A 14,231-nucleotide genomic window follows, 5' to 3' on the forward strand; every position below is an offset into this window, starting at 1 on the left:
ACATCCCAAAAAAGGCTAGGGTTGGCAGTTTTTTTCTAGGGTTTGTCGGGAAACACAACATTTTTTTCCTAGGCCTAGTACGAGTCTCCGGTAGTTTGCTCCAAGTGCCAACCCATGCAGAATTGATACACTTGAGGAGTTAGCTCCCAGGATTTGTCATCTTTTCAGGTCACCTTACTCCTATGACATGACACCGTCGGGCCTATACATTGATTAATAGCATCCCAAAGCCTCTTCCATGGGCTACAGGTCAGAGGGCGGGTGGATTTGAATAATCCGCCGAGATGAATGCCTCATGCAGACCTGAGGAGAATCGGTGATGACTTCTCCGTGGAGATTATTGGGAAAACCTCAGCCTGCATTCGCTTGTATGGTTAATTCTACCGATGAATTGTTCTTTAAACTGCACAATTAAGAAAGTTATCATTTGTTAAGTGTAGAAAGGCCAACAACTTGTTTTGAAAATTATTGTTGGTTACAGAAGAGAGTCAGTGATGACTTCCATGGAGGTTATTGGGAAAACCTCTGCATTCACTTGTAGGCAACAAGAACGGATTCTGATGCAACTTGAGACTGTATTTAGTCTCAAGATGACACTATCTGTGGATTCAGCACCTAACATAGGGCATATCTGTCCTATTTCCTACTATATTACAAGGTTATGTACTCTTTACCCTTTATTTTTCATTGTACATAGCCTTTTCACTGGCTGGCATTCCAGCGGCGCTGCCCAACACTGTTCCTGGCTGGAATTCCAGCGGCCCTGCCCAACACTGCTTCCCTGGCTGGAATTCCAGTGGCGCTGCCCAACACTGTTCTTGGCTGGAATTCCAGCGGCCGCGACCAACACTGTTTCCCTGGCTGGAATTCCAGCGGCCCTGCCCAACACTGTTTCCCTGGCTGGAATTCCAGCGGCGCTGCCCAACACTGCTTCCCTGACTGGAATTCCAGCGGCCCTGCCCAACACTGTTTCCCTGGCTGGAATTCCAGCGGCCGCGACCAACACTGCTTCCCTGGCTGGAATTCCAGCGGCCCTGCCCACACTGCTTCCCTGGCTGGAATTCCAGCGGCCCTGCCAACACTGCTTCCCTGGCTGGAATTCCAGCGGCCCTGCCCAACACTGCTTCCCTGGCTGGAATTCCAGCGGCGCTGCCCAACACTGCTTCCCTGGCTGGAATTCCAGCGGCGCTGCCCAACGCTGTTTCCCTGGCTTGGATTTGTCTCAGTTGTGCAAAAAGTTACTCTACTGTCCTAGAACTTAATACATTACTTTATTTACATTACATAATGGAAGTCAACATACTTAAGTTCCACAATGCTCATTAAAGACACTGGAAAATAACACACTCTGCATCTCTGAACTAGACAACTTGATGCAGTTCGCACCTTGTAACCTCAGGACTAATTATTATTTACAGGGGAATACATCATAACATCATGAGCAAAAAAAAAGGAACAAGTTTTAGGACAAGCATATGTTATCCATGACAAACTGGAAAATAACACACTCTGCATCTCAGAACTAGACAACTTGATGCAGTTCGCACCTTGTAACCTCAGGACTAATTATTATTTACAGGGGAATACATCATAACATCATGAGCAAAAAAAAAGAACAAGTTTGAGGACAAGCATATGTTATCCATGACAAACTGGAAAATAACACACTCTGCATCTCAGAACTAGACAACTTGATGCAGTTCGCACCTTGTAACCTCAGGACTAATTATTATTTACAGGGGAATACATCATAACATCATGAGCAAAAAAAAAGAACAAGTTTGAGGACAAGCATATGTTATCCATGACAAACTACGTATGGTTCAGTCCAAATATATAACACAATCATAAAAAATCATTCTCCAAAGGATCATACATCATAACATGATGTACAGTAATACTCAGTAATGTATTTATTTTTTTTGCAATTTTTCAACGATATTTGAAGGTATCTTGTTGCCTATCAGTTGGAAATGTGCTGAAATGTTTTCTTTATTAATGAACATGTACATGGGTAGTCCGGAACTGTTTTTGTATGGAACATATTTTTGGCCAATGGCTCCCTTGTACATTAACAGTTTGGCTTTTTCTGCAATAATCCATTCGACTTTTCCTACTTTCAGTTTATTATTTTCATCAAAAAATGCAACCATGTCGTTTTTTCTTGGTTTGCCATTTCCTCCTTTTCTCTTTTTCTGTCTAGCAGATTGTTGATTTCCAGGCTGCTGGCGCTTCTTTCCTTTGTTAGCTACCTATTGAAAAGATACATTAACAAACTATAAGGACAAAGTACAGAAACCCTGTGTAACATTTACTACAATGTTCCAAGTCCATGTATCTTTACCAATTTTATATACATCAGGATATGAGACTGAAATGTATCTTTGAGTTTGTAGTGGTAACGCTCAGGTGAGTAGTACAGAAAACGGAATTTCAGTTGAGCATGTGATGACTTTCCATTATGAGTCACTCCAAATACTAGTACCACAAACATAAGATTTAATAACACAAAATATAAAGACCTACAGTATCTCCTACGTCTTTTTTTATTTTCAACTGAGACTGTAGTGTTGATTTGATACAAAGATTAGTGCACGAAGAGAAACAGCAGCAGAATGAATTGGCATTGAGATTTGTTCACAGGGGTACTATTGTTACTGAAAGTATTGTGCATGCAGACATTTAAGATTCATGCAGCTAAAAGCAATAATGAAGTGACTCACAGGAGGACAGGTCAGCTCCTTGTTTAGCAGCCTCTGCAGTGCTGTCCTCTGCCCTTCATCAGATGTTGGTGGCTCGGGTGGTAGTGGCTGGTACGGCAGGAGGTGGTGAAGGAACCAGGATGGTGTTGATGGTGGTTTGTTGAACTCATTTGGATTTTGTAGGAATGTCTCCCACCACTTCATTTGATCATAATTTAGATGATCCTTCATTTTTTCAATCGAAGACTTCAATTTTTTCATATCTTCCTCTTCAAAATGAGGCTCAACAAAAGATGGCTGCCCAGTGGGTGTCACCTGGTGCCCATCTACTTCTCTAAGGATTTCTACGTTTGGATCAGTTGCTGTTGGTCTCCAGATGGGGTCTGTAGACCACATCTTATACTGCAAGGTCACATGGCCAGTTCTGTCCTTTGTGAACCTGGAAAAAAAGATGTAATCCTTTTCAGAGGGAGTTGCTTGTAACAAGACAGAAAATCATGCCATTAATACATCCACATTGCTGTGTTTCGTCTACACCTACCTTCTCTTCATGTGTTAGTAGTAGTTGGTGAGATGATCACACAATATAGGTACATGTATGTTTCTTATGTCTGACACAAATGAATGCATCACATACCTGTACATGTGGGGTTTTGAATGGCCTTCTATAGGCGCCAAACAAGGTTGCAGCCAGTTCTTTATGTCCCACATAACAAATAGCTGATCCACCTTTGGCTCAGGGTGGAAGCTATTTCTCAGCACCTCCTCCAGTTCACCAATGGTCTTCGCATCCTTTCTATCCAGCCTGTGGCTGAACTGGCTGAATACTGCATCCACATCTTCATGGGTGTGGCCAACCATGAGGAAGTTGACGGTTATCTGTTAATGATGACAGATAACAAATTTAATCTTTGTAAGGCCAAAGCAAGTAAATTTAATGGATGACATCCTCCCCAGACTCCAAATCTGATGCAACAGGGAAAAAAAACAAGACGGGCCAAAAAAACAAGATTCCTACATTTTAAAATTTTGACATCATAATCATTGTTAAACAAGAAATATAATGTGCTAAGGTTACTCCAACTATTACAATATTTCAATACTTAAAAAAAAAGTTTTTAATCATTGTACAAATCACATATAGAAGGAATGAAATTCATCACTGCATCAAAGTAAACGACAAACAAATCAGAGCCTTGTCCTGTCTCTCTTCCTTTTTATCTGTCATCTACATTCCGGCATAGCAACAGATATTTTTGCCCATTTTTGGCATGTTGACCACCTAATGTCAGAGGGCGACAAAGCTTCTTGTTTTTTTCTCCAAAATCAGGCGAAAATTGATGTCATCCATAAAAATTACTTGCTGTGGCCTAATGTCTAGTTTTAACTACTGCTACCCAATAAAAGCACATTCAATAATCAGAATGCTTCATATCCATGACTATGAGGTTGCAAAATTGTCATAGCATGCTGTTGATCTGTATCCATGAAGCTATGAGGCTCTGACCTGTAAGAATTTAATTTGGACATGTCAAGTTAGAACTTATAGAAGTCAGATGTTCCTTCCAAATAGGATTTTGCTGCTGTTTTCAACTATATAATGACAATGTTTTGGGGCTTACCTCTTCAAAAAAATTTCTCTTCACCAGGAGAGCCATCAGTCCCAGGAAGAACCTGTTTTTGTTTTCTCTGCCACAGTTGTCCACCTGTATGTTGAGTATGGGTGGCAGTGGACCATTACCTGCCTCGCTGACGAGGATGTGGAGAAGGGAGTTCATTGCCAAGTTGGAATCGTGGGGATATTGTGACAAGTCGATTAGGGCATATGTGTTTCGTCCATGCACAATTGCCCCCGTGATGTGTGTTTCTAGTCTTGTATTTCCAGCTGACTGTATGCAAAAAAAGGTATACATGTAGGTAAACATTTTGATAATAGTTAACATAACAAGATGTAAAACATTAAGTTAACTTTACATCATAACTGAGAAAAATCCAAAGTATCTTATTAAACTGGAGTAATCCAACATACTTTTTTGATAAGAGTCTTCATGTTACTGATAATCATAAGCTATCATGTTTTCCAATGGTCGAACAGTCGAACTACAAGTTTCCATCTACATGTACACTGATATAGATATTCCATATTACCATTAGAAACAGCACAACGAAAATCCTGTTACAGGCTTGCTACAAAAATATTTGTTATTCGCAGACAATCTGTATTAACCTACCTTTGGTTCAGTCCATCCTTTAAAGTGAGGAAGGTTGGACTTGGACTGGTCCATCCCATCTAATATCAAGCTGAAATAGTCCCGTGTCCTACTTTCTGCCCTTGACCTCCTCTCATAGTAAGTTTCTCGTTCCTTCCTGTAAAACAACATTTTGGAATGAACTTTGTGTTGTTCATTGCAATTCTGATAGACATGAGTAATGAATATATAATACTACATCTTTTAATGACCATACCTTTTTATTGGACACTGGGGCTGGTTGCAAAAACAAGCATTGCAGTAATACATAATGTAATAGAAATCAATGAAATTATAAGTCATCAATGGAGATATGATGAACAAACTTTATTCATGGGTTACAAAAGAAATAGTGTAAAACTTACTGTTGACGTTGCAGATGTCTTTTCCACCTACTTATCAGAGCCTGCCTTGCCACGAAGGAAACTTCAGAGGCAATGGTCTGCTTTGCCAGCATGCACACGTCGCACTGTTTCATGCGACAGGCCTGAAACCATGAAGTGGACAATATAGATTAGTAGAATAACGTCTCGTCATTGAGTCTTCTGTGAATTATGCTTCACTGTGTTTCCTGATACAAGAAAGCTGATACAATGCAACATATATTGATACAGGGAAGGAATCGTTGGCAGCGCAACATACTTAATATCGTATATCCAATTTACGAACATACATGGAAAGCCTTACTATTTATGAAATATTTTTCTGACCTTGTACACTATTTTGTAGCTTCCTAGTGAAAGTGTCAGCACATTATTACATGGCTGCAGAGGTTGTCTATTATTGAGGAAAACCATTGCAAAGGTTTAGACTCTATGTTTCCTCTTATTTCTCCCATTGCTACCCCAGTCTTACCTTTGGGATTGACACGTGTGGGAAGTGCAGCTGCCAAACGGAGAAAAAATACGGTAGGCTAACTGCAAGATCCTTCTGCCTGTCCTTGTATTGCAGATATATCTCTGTCTTGGTTAGGCCGACAGGCAGAAGGATCCGCCTGTTGTCGGGGCTTCTGTCTCCCATTGTTGTTATGAATGTCTGTATGAAGCCTTTTGCTACATTCCCTAAAATACAAAAATGAAGAAAAATACACCATTATCTCATAAGGTGTTGAAGGGGCTCCATTTTAATAGGATTACTAGGTTATGCAAAGGACGTTTTTCAGCCTCCTTGGTTATACCTACATTTGTACGGCCTATAATCAAATAAAGGACATTGTCATGGGTTTGCTTGCTTTTGTTTTGTGACAAGACCAAATGTGCAATACGTGGGATATAGCAGACGATCACATGTCAAACATGTATGTACAGATATATGACAACTCAAGATATACACTGATTTACAGGGTGCATGTGAGAGATGACATAAAACGCTTGTACAGTTTTAACCTAAAAATGCTATGTTGCATATACCAAACCAAGAGTGGCAAAGACAGAGAAGAAATATGTTAGTATTGTTACCTTTTGCTCCCAGGCTTCCCTCAAGTGCTGGTTGTCTCACCGCAACATAGCACCCTCTCCGCAGTTTTGCCATTGTGCGGAAATGGCTGGCCCGGGAGATCCCTAGGCATATGTTGTGCCATGCATACCTGGAAGTCAACAGTACATGTTGTATTAGAATAGAATTGCATTCAAGCCATTTTTTTAGTCATAGAGCCATTGTTATGTGATATTGAAATATTCTAACGTAGCATACTAATGCTCTTCTGACTTATTAAAAATACAATTTTTCTTAAAATGGTACAGACAGAGCCATATGCTTAACCCATGTAAAGAAAGATCTGCATAGCTCATCTGAATAGCACATCTGCAAAGAGCAATACATGCATTGTCTGTAACTTTTTCTCAGCCTGTTTCATGCTCTTTGACCAACTACTTGTACTAAGGTATAAGGTGACCTATTGTTATTCACTTGAGTGTGCTATACTTGACACATACTTGAAAAAATTTAACACATGGCTAAGTAGTCTATAAATCAAACACAGTAAAAAAAGCTTCGAAAAAGGAAATATGCAGTCATTGCTGTGTTAAATTATATACTAATCATGCCATGACACTTGCTGTTACATCTGACAGAATTTTGTCCTCTTCTGTTGCTGGATACAAACTTATTTCAAAACATTTCCCCGAAGAACAAAATTTTGCAAGATACACAAAGTTAATGACATTTGGTACTCTGAGAGACGTAGTAGCATTAATACTAATAGAAAAACTTACTTGCAGACAAATGCACCATTGACGAGGTACTTCTGGCCTTGTCCGTCCACATTAACTTGACAGGTTCTGTACAGTTCCAGCAACATGGTTTGCTGCTGTGGCCCTTCCATCAACACGTGGACACGTTGTCGGAAGTCCAGCACAGCCATCTCATCAAGTTCCTTATGGCAACTGTTTTTGCACTTGCACCCATCCATGAGGCTCACTTGGATGTGATCCAAACTCATCGCCTTCCGCCTCCTCATCCTTTTCAAAGGATCTAGGGATAATAGACATGTTGCTCATAAGATGCAAACCAAAAGCAAAATGTAACAACATTCCAAGTTAGCATAACATGGTCATAACCTGCACACTGAATGTCCCATTTGTTTTGAAGTACTAGTATGTACATGGGTATAACCTGAATGCACATAAAAGAACACATGGTCTCATTTAAGCTGCCTTAACAAGGATCACTAAAGCATGCATGGTCAGGATAGAGAATTTCTGACTTGGAGCTGATATTGGTTTGAAAGCGGAAAGTCTGCAGCAATGATGGAAATACACAACAGAGGAAAATTTTACTTACTTGACAGGACATTGAAATTTATCTTAAATTATCCCATTCCATTTGAGAAAAAAATCAAGTTTTTAAAGCCAGTGTCCTGTATATACCTTAGAATTTGGCTTGTTTGTAACTTGAATGATTATCCCGTTAATAGTCCAAATTTTTCCGTTATTAGCGTAATTTGTGGAAAACGACAATCTGTAGATCAGAGCCTGTTCTTCCCGCGAAGACACCTTCGCGCGGTTTTGACCGTTGGCTTTTGCTATGAAACTTCATAGGGCGTGGCCAAAAGGGTCATGTTGTGTCTTACAAATGACATCGGTAACTTGCAAGGGCTGTAGATTTAGTACAAAAGCAGACATAATTCTGGTGGTAAAGCACACAAAGTTAGGTGATTTTACTTGTAGGTATCGTGTTCCTTGTTTTGTATTTTCCCAAACATATAATTCCCCAAGATACGTAGCCACGGCGCTGGCCGCGCAGTGTCAGATTTCGTGCTGCAAAACAACACAAAGTGCGCTAGGTACATAATTTTGTACGTACCTCTGGCCGATGTTCTTTGCGTTGGTACCGGTAACGTACTGGTAACGTTAGACGCTTCTCCATTTCCTGTTTGGTTATCAGGAAGTTCTTCAACAGTACTGGAGTCCTCTTCAATGGGCTGTCCTCCACGCAGTCTAAGCTGGATGTTGATGACCTCATTCTCAGATCTCATATCTGCCATACTGGTTATCTGTACAGGATTACAAAGTACATGTATTTGCAAATTGTACCTGTGGACAGTGACAGAGTAAAGGCCACCTTTATCTTTATGGAATACATTTCACTTCATATGCTGTTTGTACACACACCAGTTACATGTGCTTTAGGGCAGGGCTATCCTTTCAAAATCCGTGCCACTGTCACTCCCTGGTAACCATTAATAACATCATTTGGCAAATCTTTTACTGCATCCGGCATTTGGGAATTCAGTCAGCCGCGAGCGCGCTGCCCCCCTCGCGCGCGCGCACACACACACACACACACACACACACACAGACACACAGACACACACACACACACACACACATGCTTTTCACAGTCGAAAGGATCAAGCTTGATAGCATCATCGTGTAACATCAGCGCCCTTCACATAATGAACATTTTTAGAGATACCACAGATGTGGTTGAGATATACACATCTATGAAGAAATACATTCTTGATTTAATATGCTATCCAGATCATGCGATGAATATAGCAAAATGGGAACACGTCAGTGCATTACATTACTCGCGGTTATCAGCATGCCGCGTCAGAGAATCGGCCTATTTTTCCACACAAGAGTGCAGCTGTATTCCGCCTTTAAAAGATGCCAATATCCCTCAAATATGGCATATGACAAAAGAATGTGCTTTAGACATTTTCGTTCTTTGAACTGCATTTGTGTTTTATCGTATGAGTATTCGGTCTTTGTTTTGTTAAGGAGCCAATTTTTGTCAGGCGGCACGGCCAAAGCATGGGTACTGGTAACGTTTCTTTTCTTCTTCTTTTAGGTAAGCAATCTTCCGTACTTCTATATGCCAGCATTTAATTTTCCTGAACATATTATCGACAAACCTAATATGCTGTAGAAGGGAGAGAAATTTTTGTTTACTAGTATTTACGAGTTACGCTCCGACTGATCGCGCAGTGCGCGGCCCTTGCGGTAATAAACTCTTGCCCCAAATTTCTCACCTATTTACAAATCGGTCGAAATGTGTCAGAGTGATTAAAATTATGACGCCTTCCTGGGGGGGGGGGGCTCTTTACAGGTTACAATGCATACATGTGGCCTTGCCTCACAGAATCTGGAGGTCAATGGTGTTTAACGGGACTGTGTGTCCGTCACTTTCCTCTTTGTGGAGAAATTGAAAAATTTGTTAAACTTTAAGCAAAATGTTTCACTGAAAAGCGACCATTGCGAATCGGGCGCCTCAGCTAGTAATGACTAATCTTCACCCAGATCCCCCTCGACAAAATCATCACGTTTCACATTTTTTCCCGTTTTCGCGGCACGAGGAAGGGCAGATCTCCTTTCAGAGAAGTGCTCCCCCTTGTTCACCCTTCACTGTTGTTAGGTCAAGTCAAGTCAAAGTTTATTGCACAAAGATTGTTACGGGTACAATGTATGGCAAATAATAAGGTTACTAGTTGGTATGCGTCTATCATAATGCTTGGTGCAAATTTGTATCAAATCGGCCAGGCAGTACTAGTATCCATTGGCCAGAGAGGGTCTAATACGCCAGCATTGGACTCGCTCTCTGGGCAATGATTACTGCCTGGCCACTTTGAAACTGTCTTTTGCCACCCTAGGATCTGCTTGGAGATTACGAAATTTGCAACTACGACTACTAAATGATCTGGGAAGTGTGCAGCGGACCGCGCAGCTCACAGCAGGAGTTTTCCATATGTTCTAAAACGTAAAAGCTATACGTTTAAAAGTTTTAGATGCTCTTTTAGATTGCTTGATTTATTTTGGTATCAAATTGCAAGAATTAATTGCAAGAATTTCCAGTAATTTTCCAAAAAATTTTGAAGAATTCATCATGCTTGGTCTGAGCTTGGATGCAGTGTACATGGTTTGTACTCCTGGAGTGGAACCGACCGTCGTCTCACCAACAAACACACCCCAGCCTTCGGGTCTCGCTCGGCACCGGCTTCGGGTAGTGCAGGGCAGCTGCAGTTCAACTCAACAAAAACTCCCTTGCCTACCGCCTATGAGTTGACGACGGATCTTTAAAACTTCTGGCGAACGGAGCGCGTGTCAATACTTCCTGTTTAGATAAGTGCCACACACTGGGAGTAAATTATTCTCATCTACATGGCTAACGCAGTTAATCAGGAAATAAGTGGCTGATATGTAATAGGTCTATAAACATGTCTGTGACATGTCGACAGCTAAATTTCGTACGACTACCCCAAAATTTGTTGGGGATTTTTGTCGTATACTGAGTTGAAAGGGAACTTACCAGTGCGGAAATAGTCATTACGCAATTTGCAGCGTTTGGCCTTTTTTTTGGGGGGGGGGGTGCACACCGTTGTGCCAGGCTGTTCCCACGACCTAATAATATACGTTTCCTCGGATCCAGGACCAACATGCCGCCGAGGAAATTATACTCATGCACTCATAAGCACCGATCTGGCACGCTGGCTAACTAGAGGCATAGCATGCTATGGGTCTGGCATCTAGGCTATGATTTTCGCTGTTTTCTCATTACACGGCGCGTGTTCGTTATGGTCACATTTTCTGACCGATGGCATATATGTGGCGAGCTGTATGGCGGTGACAACACCTCATCAGTACCTCCGAGAAAAAAAATGAATAAGATATATTTTCCTCTGCCTTTCCAAATGCTTACCAAATGTAAAAAGGCTCCTTTCCTTCCCCGGTTAACTAAACCACCCTTCACAACACAGTTAAAATGGTAACAAACATTAAAAGAAACTACATCTGTGGTCTGTCGACGTCCAGTGAATGCTGGATCAGGACTAAAGTCGCTACTGCAGAGTGCCGCCTAGGCTTCGTGAGACCGCGCTGATCGGGCGTGCTGGTTAGTCTATCCTCGATGTTGTAGCACTTGTAGTTATCAGCCAAATTTCATGAAATTCACACACAATGTAAAAAAACATATTGGCATTACTACTATGACGTTATTTGGTGGCCTTTGGTGGGACGTATGGTTGATTCTTTCCAAAATGTGGCCTGAAAAACGAACTTCCGGTCTGGAAAGCCACCATTCGGTGACAAATTGTGGCAGATTTGGTGCCGTAAAATCGGACATCTTGCCCACATCTTGGTCACAAACAATTACCTATGTACAGACACATGTCCGTATAGATTAAGTTTGTTTAGATTTTACCTAAACTAAGAAAAGTATTTAGGAAACTGCTTGATTTTAGTCCAAAAACTCGGAGCGTTCTAGTAGGCTCATCCAGAACAGCAGCTGGAAAATGAAACTACATCCCTACATGTATACGGACACGCCCCACGTGTGACATCATCCTGCACTGGCTCTAAATAAGGCATGGCACGAGCGAATTCCGAGAATTAATGTCACAAAACCATTGGCTAAAGGCTTTCCGAAGTTTCCCGAAGGGAAAATGTATGCAAAATGAGGTCACATCTGGACTACATTACAGTGGTGGGTTTCAAAACAACAGTACCTTTTCCTAACGGGACGGGAAAAATCATAAAGGAAGCTGTACATTAGCTATTTCAGACTAGGAAAACATTTTGAAGCAGCACAGAGGTTAGTAATATTTCAAAGACAGTCAAAGACTCGGGGAATGCATAACGCATCGATGAATACTTAGTACGTGTTATTTTACCGATCCGAACTTTGGACGAGTCCATTTTAGAGCAAATAGTTTACTGCAAATTACTTTGGAATAGAAAGGCACTTCACAAGACTTTCCTCACTTCGCTCCGGTGAAAATGAGTATTGTATTGTCCCCTGTGTTTGGTGAGGGCATTATTAAAAACGTATTAACAATTTGTTTAAAAAGTTGAAAAAAACTTGAGTGTGCCGTCACCACGTCTTATGATTAACGTTACATGTTGGAACTTGGAATATAAAAAAAAAATTGGCTCGGGAAAGTTCGGCCAGCCGTTCCACATGAGTGCAATCCTGGCTTGTGTAGTGTTCTCGATCCCCCATGTACAACGTATACTGTACCATCCCTTGTAGGAGATGAAAAGCAGCAGGGATACAGCAGGCCTAGGGCCGGCCGTGCCCTATCTATTACAGCGGCGCGGTTGGCCTATTTTGGCGCCAACTTGTTATCCTATCTATCGACAAAATATGGGGGTGGACATGACTTCGGGTGGGTCCAAATCTACACATTCACGTAACACATCGTCAAAGTGCACAAAGACGCGTAACACAACGCTAGAAATATATATACAGTGAATATTTATCGGTAATATGACATGCTTCGAAAAAAAGTTCCTCCGGGGTGATTCCAGGTTTAGTTTTACTATTGGAGTACTGAAATCCATCGTATATGTCTGCCGAATAATTATACATAGAATTTTATGGAAATTATAAGACTCTTGTATCTGCTGGCTGTTTTTAAATTTCACTTCTGAATGGAGAGGCCAAAAACACTGCATTCCAGCTTTATACAGCCCCCCTCCCCAAAACGATAAAACTATAATCGCGCCAAAACATGAACGTCGTTTTTAACGCGTAAAACTGCTACCTTGACCACACATTAACCAAAATATGGAACGTTACATACCTTAAGTCCTCCAATACTCAGCCAGAAGTCTCCCTCATCCATTCCTACCACTTTGGCCACAACTGTTTGGAGGTTAGATGAAACATCAGTATCAACCGTCACTGATACTATATTGTTCGTAGGTAGTCGTAGAAGGAGGCTTTGTGAACGTCTCAGTGGTTCTTCAATCAACAGTCCATCCAAAACGTGTCCATCCACAAGTGACCGCCACGGTATGTTGTAGGTTGTTTCGAAGAAAAACTGTGCCAAGTTCAGCCTCAAGAAAATTGGCGCCATAGGGGTGGATCTTGGAGGGAAACCATCGTCTCCAGGCGGATCGAAGAAAACCATGCCATTTCCTGGCAACTTGTCTCCCGTTGCCGATGGTACGCCAGGCCATCCAGTGATGTTTGCAGTCTGTGGGGCATTCCGAAAACACAACGACGCCAAAATATACAAGAGAAACATGTTCAGTTCGGTCCGGTCGCACTAGATACAAACCGCAGACTGTTATGAATTTTGGCGCCCTTCGCGACCTTTGCAAAGCGCATGCCTGCATTGTAGCAAGGCGATTGGAGACATATGTGTTTCACTAGCGACTGTCCCCAAAGACTACACTGTGGGATGGGCTTCCCCAATCAGATTGGGCGAGGCAAAGAAGGTCAAATAACGGGAAATGAGACTGATGCGAGTGATGGCGTGATGCAGTGTTACATCTGCGCTATATATATAGGAGGTGGAAACCGGTTAAAACAGATATCTCCTAAATATTCATTTGGCTGTTTATACTTTCTGCCACCATTATAGACCCATCTAGAATTACTCCTGTAAATCACTCGAAACCTTTCCAGAATTAAACTGTATCTGACGCATTACGTAGTATGGACGCCATCTCCTCAAGTTCATCCACCTGTAACAAGGTCGGCATGGTGAATAGATGAACACTGACTCCAAACCATGATCAACCTTCCCTGTCCAGTGACCTTGCCAAACGTAACACTGAAAATGGAACACATGCAGTGTGTCATGGTTTAAAAATGTATTGCCCCGACATATTTGACTGTCACATTTGTACACAGCCACCGATGACATGACTACAATACCAGACAGACATATCTACTCCACAAACTACACCACCACAGCTGGCCACCGCACGTTTACTTTCAGAGGCACAACTTACTACAACACACTTCCAGCTGACTTAAGATATATACCAACACTGTAAGAATCAGGAGAGTAGAAACTCTTGGTTCCGTGCCGGGGTTCGAATCCCCCCCCCCC

At 41.6% G+C, this 14,231-nt stretch overlaps 1 protein-coding gene and 1 pseudogene across 1 annotated transcript in view; one reads left to right on the top strand and one right to left on the bottom strand.

Moving 5' to 3' along the window:
* LOC109468777 (ephrin-B2-like) overlaps positions 1 to 14,231 on the top strand; it is a 154,301-nt gene that overhangs the window by 11,111 nt on the left and 128,959 nt on the right. The gene's annotated exons all lie outside the window — the stretch shown is intronic.
* On the bottom strand, positions 2,171 to 13,681 carry LOC109468776 (annotated as a pseudogene).

Source organism: Branchiostoma belcheri, unplaced genomic scaffold (genome assembly GCF_001625305.1).
Source record: "Branchiostoma belcheri isolate BF01 breed outbred unplaced genomic scaffold, Haploidv18h27 scaffold2, whole genome shotgun sequence".
Taxonomy (NCBI): Eukaryota; Metazoa; Chordata; class Leptocardii; order Amphioxiformes; family Branchiostomatidae; genus Branchiostoma; species Branchiostoma belcheri.